Raw genomic sequence first — 7,848 nt, forward strand, 5'->3', positions numbered from 1 at the left:
ATGCATTGATACTCTAGAGGGGGTGAAGAAGTTAGGCTTTGTCAACATTTTTAATGAAAGGAGGCATATTGTAAGTTTTTTAAAAATGTTATAATAGTTCTTTGGTCAATTAAAACACGTTTATGAAGTTCTTTGCATCAAATCTCTCAGGTTTTTACTTGACATCTCCAGTACCTTCCAGAAGGAGCCATTTCTGTCACTGGCCGGAATATATTTGCTTTTAATTACACGTACATGTTTCTCATTGTCATGTTCTGTGTCCCTCTGTCCCCAGCCTCCTCCTGTTCTCACTCCAGGTTCTCCTCTTGTGTCCCATTATTATCCCCAGCCCTCTCTAGACTTCCCTCAGGTGTCCTCCTAATCACTCTCTATTCCTAGTCAATCTTATTTTAGTCCTCCTCATCCATCTAGTTATTAGTTGTTTATTTTTGGCCCTCAGTCTTCAGGTTTAGTTTTAACCATGTTTTACAGGTTAAGGTTTATCTGCCATCCTGCTTGTTTCGTTCCCCCATTTAGATTATTGTATGCCCCTGCCTTTCCTCCAGCTCTCACTACTCCCACCTGTCACCTGTTTCCCTCTGTGTACATAACCCTGTCTGTGTCTTTCAGTGTCATTGGTTCATTGTAATTGTCAGCGTGTTCTGTCCTCCTCTAGTTACCCTAGTTAGTGCTCATGAGCGAACTTCTGTTTGTTCGTTCAGCGAGTTTGATATTAAGTCGGGTTTGTTTTTGTGCCTCTGGACTATGGCGCATCCGCCTTTAAAATAAAGGAAGTATTCTCTCAAACCTCTCCTCCCTTGAGTCGTTCTGGGGATTCTGCATCTTGGGTCCTAACCTCCTGCTCTCACCGTGACACTCATAGTTGCCTTGTTTAACTTGTGTTTATTTGTGTGTGTCCTCTGAGATTAAGGGCTTATTATGCGACTTTTTGATATTTTTAAATAATTTTCTTCAGCTAATATGTGCTAAAATTACCCTTTGCAGGGTTAATTAAACTCAGACCCGCACCGCCATCTGTGGTCCGAATACCACACTTGCAACTTCAGAGTGCCGGTCCAGTCCCTGTTGGACTTTGCAAAGTGGAGCTGACATGTCTGGCACTGCAGTCTGCTTTGAGCACGTTTCCTGCATGGTTTAGATCATGAACACAGCTGATTTGTTTCATTTAGTGATGAATCACTCCTGTAGACACTAATGAAGGCCGAGGAGACATTTCAAGAGTTTGATTAAGGTGTTAAAACGACAAACACAGCGAGGAGATAAGTTTCACTTTTGGTTTTACTAAACGGACACTATGGGGGGATAAAAGCAAGCCGAAACTGCTTAGTATCTCTTTAACATGACATGTTTCCAAGCTAAAATATGCAACTAACCAGTAGCGCGAATTGGCAAAACAAGAAAGACACATTTGCAATTGTCACGTCGTGTCTGATTTAGTGGTCTTACAAACTATATACGATATCGCTGCCATCTTTTTTCCGTCATGATCTCAAAAAAAGCAGCTGCTTATCTCTTCTATCATCGCTATATTTGTTTTGTTTGTACTCTGAAATTGTGGCACTCTATCCAGCCTGAGTTCTGTGCTGTGCCTTTTACTGCAGTTTCTTCAGTACTGCATGCAGTGCAGCAGCAAGTACGTGAACAAGATGCAGCATGTTACCAGCTTCAGAAAACCAGCTGGAGCTGGCCACACCCACTCACGCTGCTATAAGCTGAGAAGCTCCGATATCTCTGAGGTGCTCGGAGAGCCACTGCTCCTCCAGCCTGGAAAAGTGAGAGGTGGTTTTATGCTAATTTCCCTGTTTGTGATGTCACAAATTGGGACTTTTTGAAACGGTTATTTTTAGGCAAATCATTCCTAAAACCAATCTGGGACAGATGACAGAAAAGGATGCAAAAGATAAATTTTGCATGATATGTTCCCTTTAACTAGTTACTGTAAAGTCCCTCAGTACAATTACTTCCCTGATGCTGTTTATTTGTTCATCCCCATCGCCCAAACCTCTGTCAATAAACTGTCTGATATATTTATTTACACAATAACCTGGGGTCGTTTGCTGCTAACACACACAAACATTAAAACTTACAACAGTGTTTAAAGCTAATAAAATTCACTCACTGTTCAGCTAAGATGCTTCCAAATGTATAGTGCTCAGTTTTCTTGGTCTTTTCAGTAGATTTCTGAATCTTTCAACACGTTCTATCAAAGCCAGATTCCCCGTGTTTTCTGCATTGCAACCCTGCAGCGCTACATAGGTTTGAAGCTTTTGCACCCACGTGCGATGCGTCTAGAGATGATCTGAACAGCTCTATCGGTTGTTGTGTGTTTCTTCTCTCAGTCCAATCGAAAGCACGTGTTTTATTGTTTTGAACTTGCTGAGCTCTAAACGTTGTGACTGGAGGAGGCATCCGTAAACTCATCTCATACAAAACAAGAACAAATAATCAGTGATGGTGATGATGCACTGCAGAAATCACAATGTGGTTCACCAGGGGACACATAATGCTGCAGGGGAGTGATGTTTTTATTTAAAATCTGGTGTGTCTGAGCCGATTTAGGGTAAGACGATGTGCTGAGTGGATCTGAGCTGGGTGATAAAAGTCAGGTCAAGTTTCAAGTTCAAAACTCTCCCTTCCTGTCACCACACTGAGGCACAGTCTTGTTCTGGGAACAGGAAACAGCTCAACACTTCCAGACAATTTTACACTTTAATTATGTGACTGAGATTGAACCTCAAATGGGTTTAATTATTTGTCATGCGGGCTGAGAGTTTCCCAGGGACATGAATCTATTAGGCTTGTCTAACAAGAATTTATCAGTTTTATATGTGATTGATGTGGGTGAACTAAACAGATCTGTACAACGCTCCTTTTATATTAATGTCTGACAATGAATTATGCAAAAATATAAAATGTGTTTTTTATGCCAGGATGAGATTACATGTGCTTAACCCTCCCACTGTCCTAATGGGTGTGACCCCACGAGGAAAGTTGACCATTGAGCAGGGTTGATGGTTTATCCCTTGGGTCCATGTGGCAGGGGTGAGGAGTGAGCACCACCTCACCCCTGCCACACGGACCTCAAGCGAATTAGGACAGTGGAAGGGTTAAAATGAAATTTCCAATTTAAATATTAATTAAATTTTAATATTATATGCAAATCATTTTACATAATAGTTTATATGATTTATGAGTAAAAAGTAAGCAAGTTGTCAACAGCTGCAAAAATTTGCAGGTATATAAAACCTAATTTTTCATTGGATATTTTACTAACATTGAGAGGAGCCAGTTGAGGTGTGTTACGTCCCAGACATGAGATGCTAAAAGTGTGAAGGATGGGGAGAACATAAGAACTGGCAGCAGAGTTTAAAATGGGTTTATCTGTACAAAAGGTATTAAAAACACAAGCAAACTGATTTCTCTAAAAGGTTAACATTACAATAAAACACCTGGTAAAAACTTATATTAAAAGTTTTACCACAACGAAGGTGTTTTAAAATCCTGAAGTTGATAAAAGTTCAAAACAATCCACTGACTAAAAAACACCTGGTAAAAACTTATCTTAAAAGCTTTACCACAACAAAAGGTGTTAAAACTGAGGTCAGGAAAATTGCCACAAATAAAGTTAACCTTTTAAAAACCGAACACACAAAAGATCCCACTGGATCATCCTCAGTATCTCATTAAGAGTTAAAAACAACCAAAGTTCAAAACTCAAACAAATCCAAACGAACAGGGGTTAAAACTACACAAAACCAGGAGGACAGCAGAACCCCTGCACTGCTGACTCCCAGACTGCTGAAGGCACAGCCCTTTTATGCAGGTGTTTGCTCATTAGGTTGATTCCTCTCAGCTGTGCTCCTCAGCAGCCCGGGAGAGAGGAGGAGGAGGAGCGGTGTCAGGCTGATTCACTACAGTTGGGTGAATTTGGTTGCTTCTCTCCACTGGTCAGGCTGGCATCCGTAACAAGGTGGCTCTGGCATCTAGTTAGGATTCCTCCTGGAAGCCTCCCTGGTGAGGTTTCACGGGCAAGCCCAGTTGGGAGAAGACCTAAAGGAAGACCCAGGACACGCTGAAAAGCCTATGTCTCATGGCTGGCCACAGAATGCCTTAGCCCAAGTGGCTGGGGAGAGGGAAGTCTGGGCCTCCCTGCTTAGGCTGCTGTCCCTTCGACCCGACCCCGGATAAGCAGCAGAAAACGGATGGATGGATGGACTTTACAAACAAACTTAGCTTAAAATTATTTATGTGCATTTGTTGACTTTAACTGGTAAATGACCTTTATTTAGAGTCCTAGAACCCCCCAAGATGCTTTACAATGCACCAATCATTCATACACACACACATTCACACTCACTGGCAGGAAACATTAAAATATTTCTTGACAGTGGCTGCTGTTAACACTACTACTACTACTACTACTACTACTACTACTACTACTATCACTTCCATTATTACGATGAAGAGTATTGTTATAATAATAATAATAATAATAATAATAATAATAATAATAATAATAATAATAATAATAATAATTACATTATTAGACAAAAACAGAGGATTCAGTACCACTTTACAACAAGGGTGCCTTTATTAACATTCCTGTTATTGTTAACTATTAAGTGTCCTTAAGGCTAGGACAAAGAGTGGGGGCGGGTGCTTATTAAGGTTGTTAATACTTAATTTAACAGTATATTAATGCTTACTAATGCACTAAGTAGCGTTAGTAAAGGGACCCTTATTGTAAAATGTTACAAAGGATTCTTTGAGAAAGTCATTAACAGGTAAACTGAATCCTGAATGTGCAAATAAAAGCTAACATACACGTTAGGAAACTGTCATGCCTAAATAATAAAAAAGTAGCAATTTTATTATTTATAATTTGCATTAATTCTTCCAGTATCCAGAAAAATCTCTGTACAGCTGTTGGCTGCTCATCCAGTCGGACTGAGAGCTGATTGAAATCATTTTCATGTACGGGACCACTGAGCGGTGTTGAAAAACTGTTGAAAAAAAAATACAAAGGGTGCTTGAAAAGTTCCCAAATGCTCCTGGGGATGTTTGGCTCAGATTTGATTCATGGTCACTCTGTACTCACAAAACTGCAGGGAAACATCTCTCAGCATCCTTGAGGACACATACCACCAGCTCACTGTGTACTGAAGCACAAAAACACACAAGTTAGAGTTCACTTTATTTGTCATAAGTGAGCTGACATGAGTCAACATTACAGTGAAAGGTGCTTGACGGGACAAAAGAGAAAAACACTCAGCAATGCTCCAGAGTAAGAAAAAGAAAAGAAGTTCAAAATCCACATTATTACCCTCAGTATCTAAATCCTGAGATGCAACACAAATGTTCTTCTGTTCATTGACTTTACTCGTTTTTCACATCTAAAACTTCAAAACTGCTAATTCAGCCCCCATCTTGCAGAGTGCTCATGCACAATATTTTTTAACACGCAGCCATGCTTCAGTGCAGCATAAGCTGCAATCCAAGCAGTATTTAAAACAAGAAGACAGCCTGCATTCTCCACATATCCCAACTGCACGTCTGTTTAGTGACTTTTGTGCCTTTTACGGAGCTGTCATTCATTTAAAATGTGTTGTGCATGACGGAACAGAAACACAAGGCAGGGGGCCTTCATTTTCTAGCATATGAATCTAGTTAAAGTGGGAAAACACTTTGATTTTAAAACTTCTAATGATGGATCTCCTCGGCTGCCAAAACCAGCAGCACGTTGTGTAAGGACACATGTTGCAAGCCACACAGAACCACAGCCATAGCTGTGTGCTCTTTTTTGTACCATACTGAAACTTTTCAGGAACAGCTTTAATGGTTGGCATTAAGCATATCACAATCTTCTTATCTGATGTAGTATTTGAGTTATATTTATGAGATGGTCTTGAGGCATGGTCAGTATTTGTCCAAAAGAGCCAAAAAATCTGAGAGATCTGAGTCTCTGAAGAATTCAGCCTCAAGGGAGCCCTTTGTCCATGTCACCATGTCCGTCTGTCTCTCCCCCTGTTGTCCAGCTGATTTACAACATGAGAATGGCGTGTTGTTGGGACGATCGGAGCAGCTCTCAGTGTGACAGACTCTGGAGGGGCTGACTTACTCCAGGATAGGGCAGCACGGTCTGGAGAAAAGGCTCTCTTGGCTAATGTGTTAAAACCGATTCCCTGTCTGGGAGTCATAAATTATCCAAAACCTTTGTTAGCCAATCACTTTTGTGTCCTTTCCCTCTTGCCATACTTACCATTTATCCCCACTAATTCAGCCCCTCTTCTCACTCAGCGTGATTGGAAACACACCCCACACTGAGCCGTGCACATCGAGTCCCTGGCTTCAGACTGAGACGCAAAGAAATATAACTGCCTATTCCACTTCCGCCATGTTTTCAGACATGTGCAGATTTATTTAGAAGCACATAACTTCCTTTTATAGCATGGCTTTAAGATAATCTAACATAGGGAGATGACCAAAGTAACAAAATCCTTGTATGGGATTATCTAATTTCAGTAATGGATCAAATCAAACATGCTGAGATCTTCCAAGACCATTTTTTAAAGACGCATTCCCAGCTGCATCCAGATATCATGTGTGGGAGTCCACGACTAACCTTGTAAAATAGCATGATGCATGAGAGGAATATATGCCAATCCTTTTTAAAAGAAGTCAAACCCAAGGCCAGTGGTGACATATGTGGGGTTGTAATGAATATTCTCTGTCGGCGTCTTACGAAGAACTTTCCCTTCCAGCACGTTCTGGTTTCTAAGCTTTCAGCAGAGACTTGGCAAATCTACTGAACATCAGGCTGTGATTACAAATGTACCACATGTCCCATCTTTGTGAAAAAAAAGTACATTAAATTAGCTGGACAAGCAGAAAATCTACTGTGCAAAGCTCAAGAGGATTTGAGGTTGTGACCATCATGTGACCCCTTGTTGGAGAGTTTGATGCAACTGCACATGCCTTGCCAGGAGAGTCCTGGGCTCTCCTGGAGCAGATTTATATAAATACACCAGAGACTCATCTGGATAAATGAGGAGCACTGGTGGGAAAGTGAAAGTCAGACTCTGGAATAGTCGATAAAGTGGCAAGCCTGTAACCCTTGCTGATCGGACAAGCCGACAGAAGAGTCGTGTCAGGGCGAACAGGTCAGTGTGTAACAACAAGACACCACCGAAAAGAAGAAAAAACGGAATTAGCTGATACAGAAACATAAAACGAAGGTCTGTTCTCCCTTTCATTGTTTTTGTGCATCCTGTGTCCTCCAGCACATAGTCTGTACCACCAGTGGAGACTTTAATACAAACAAGGGATCCAACTGTGGAAAATCCAACTTTATGCATCTGCCAACCGCTTCCCTTTCCTTTCCTTACCCACAACTCTTCTTCCTTCCTGACTGTTGTCACTCCGCTCTGTTGGCTTCCTTTACCAAGAGGCTGTTAGTTGGTGAGGTGGGGAGCAAATTCACATCCAAATACATTCCACTAAAAATCTTTGGTGTGTTCTTGCTGTGTTGAAATTCTAATTCCATCGTTTAGTTCTTTTTAAAACACAGAAAAGGTTTAAGTTACTATTAATGCAGTGCCATTCCCTGCCGCTGATGCTTCCAGGATGAAGTAGGGGTAAGTCCGACAGGGACCGGACCAGCAACTCTGAAGTTGCAAGTGCGATTTTCTGGCCACAGTGGTCAGTGGGGTCCGAATGGCATTTCATTAAGGGTCATTTTAGCACATACTGGCTCAAGAAAATGATTTAAAAATATGAAAATGTTGCACAGTATGCCTTTAAGTCAGGGCCGTGCAGAGATCTTTGACGGGGCGGGTGCTCAAAGTAAAA

Source organism: Nothobranchius furzeri, chromosome 12 (assembly GCF_043380555.1).
Source record: "Nothobranchius furzeri strain GRZ-AD chromosome 12, NfurGRZ-RIMD1, whole genome shotgun sequence".
Lineage (NCBI taxonomy): Eukaryota > Metazoa > Chordata > Actinopteri > Cyprinodontiformes > Nothobranchiidae > Nothobranchius > Nothobranchius furzeri.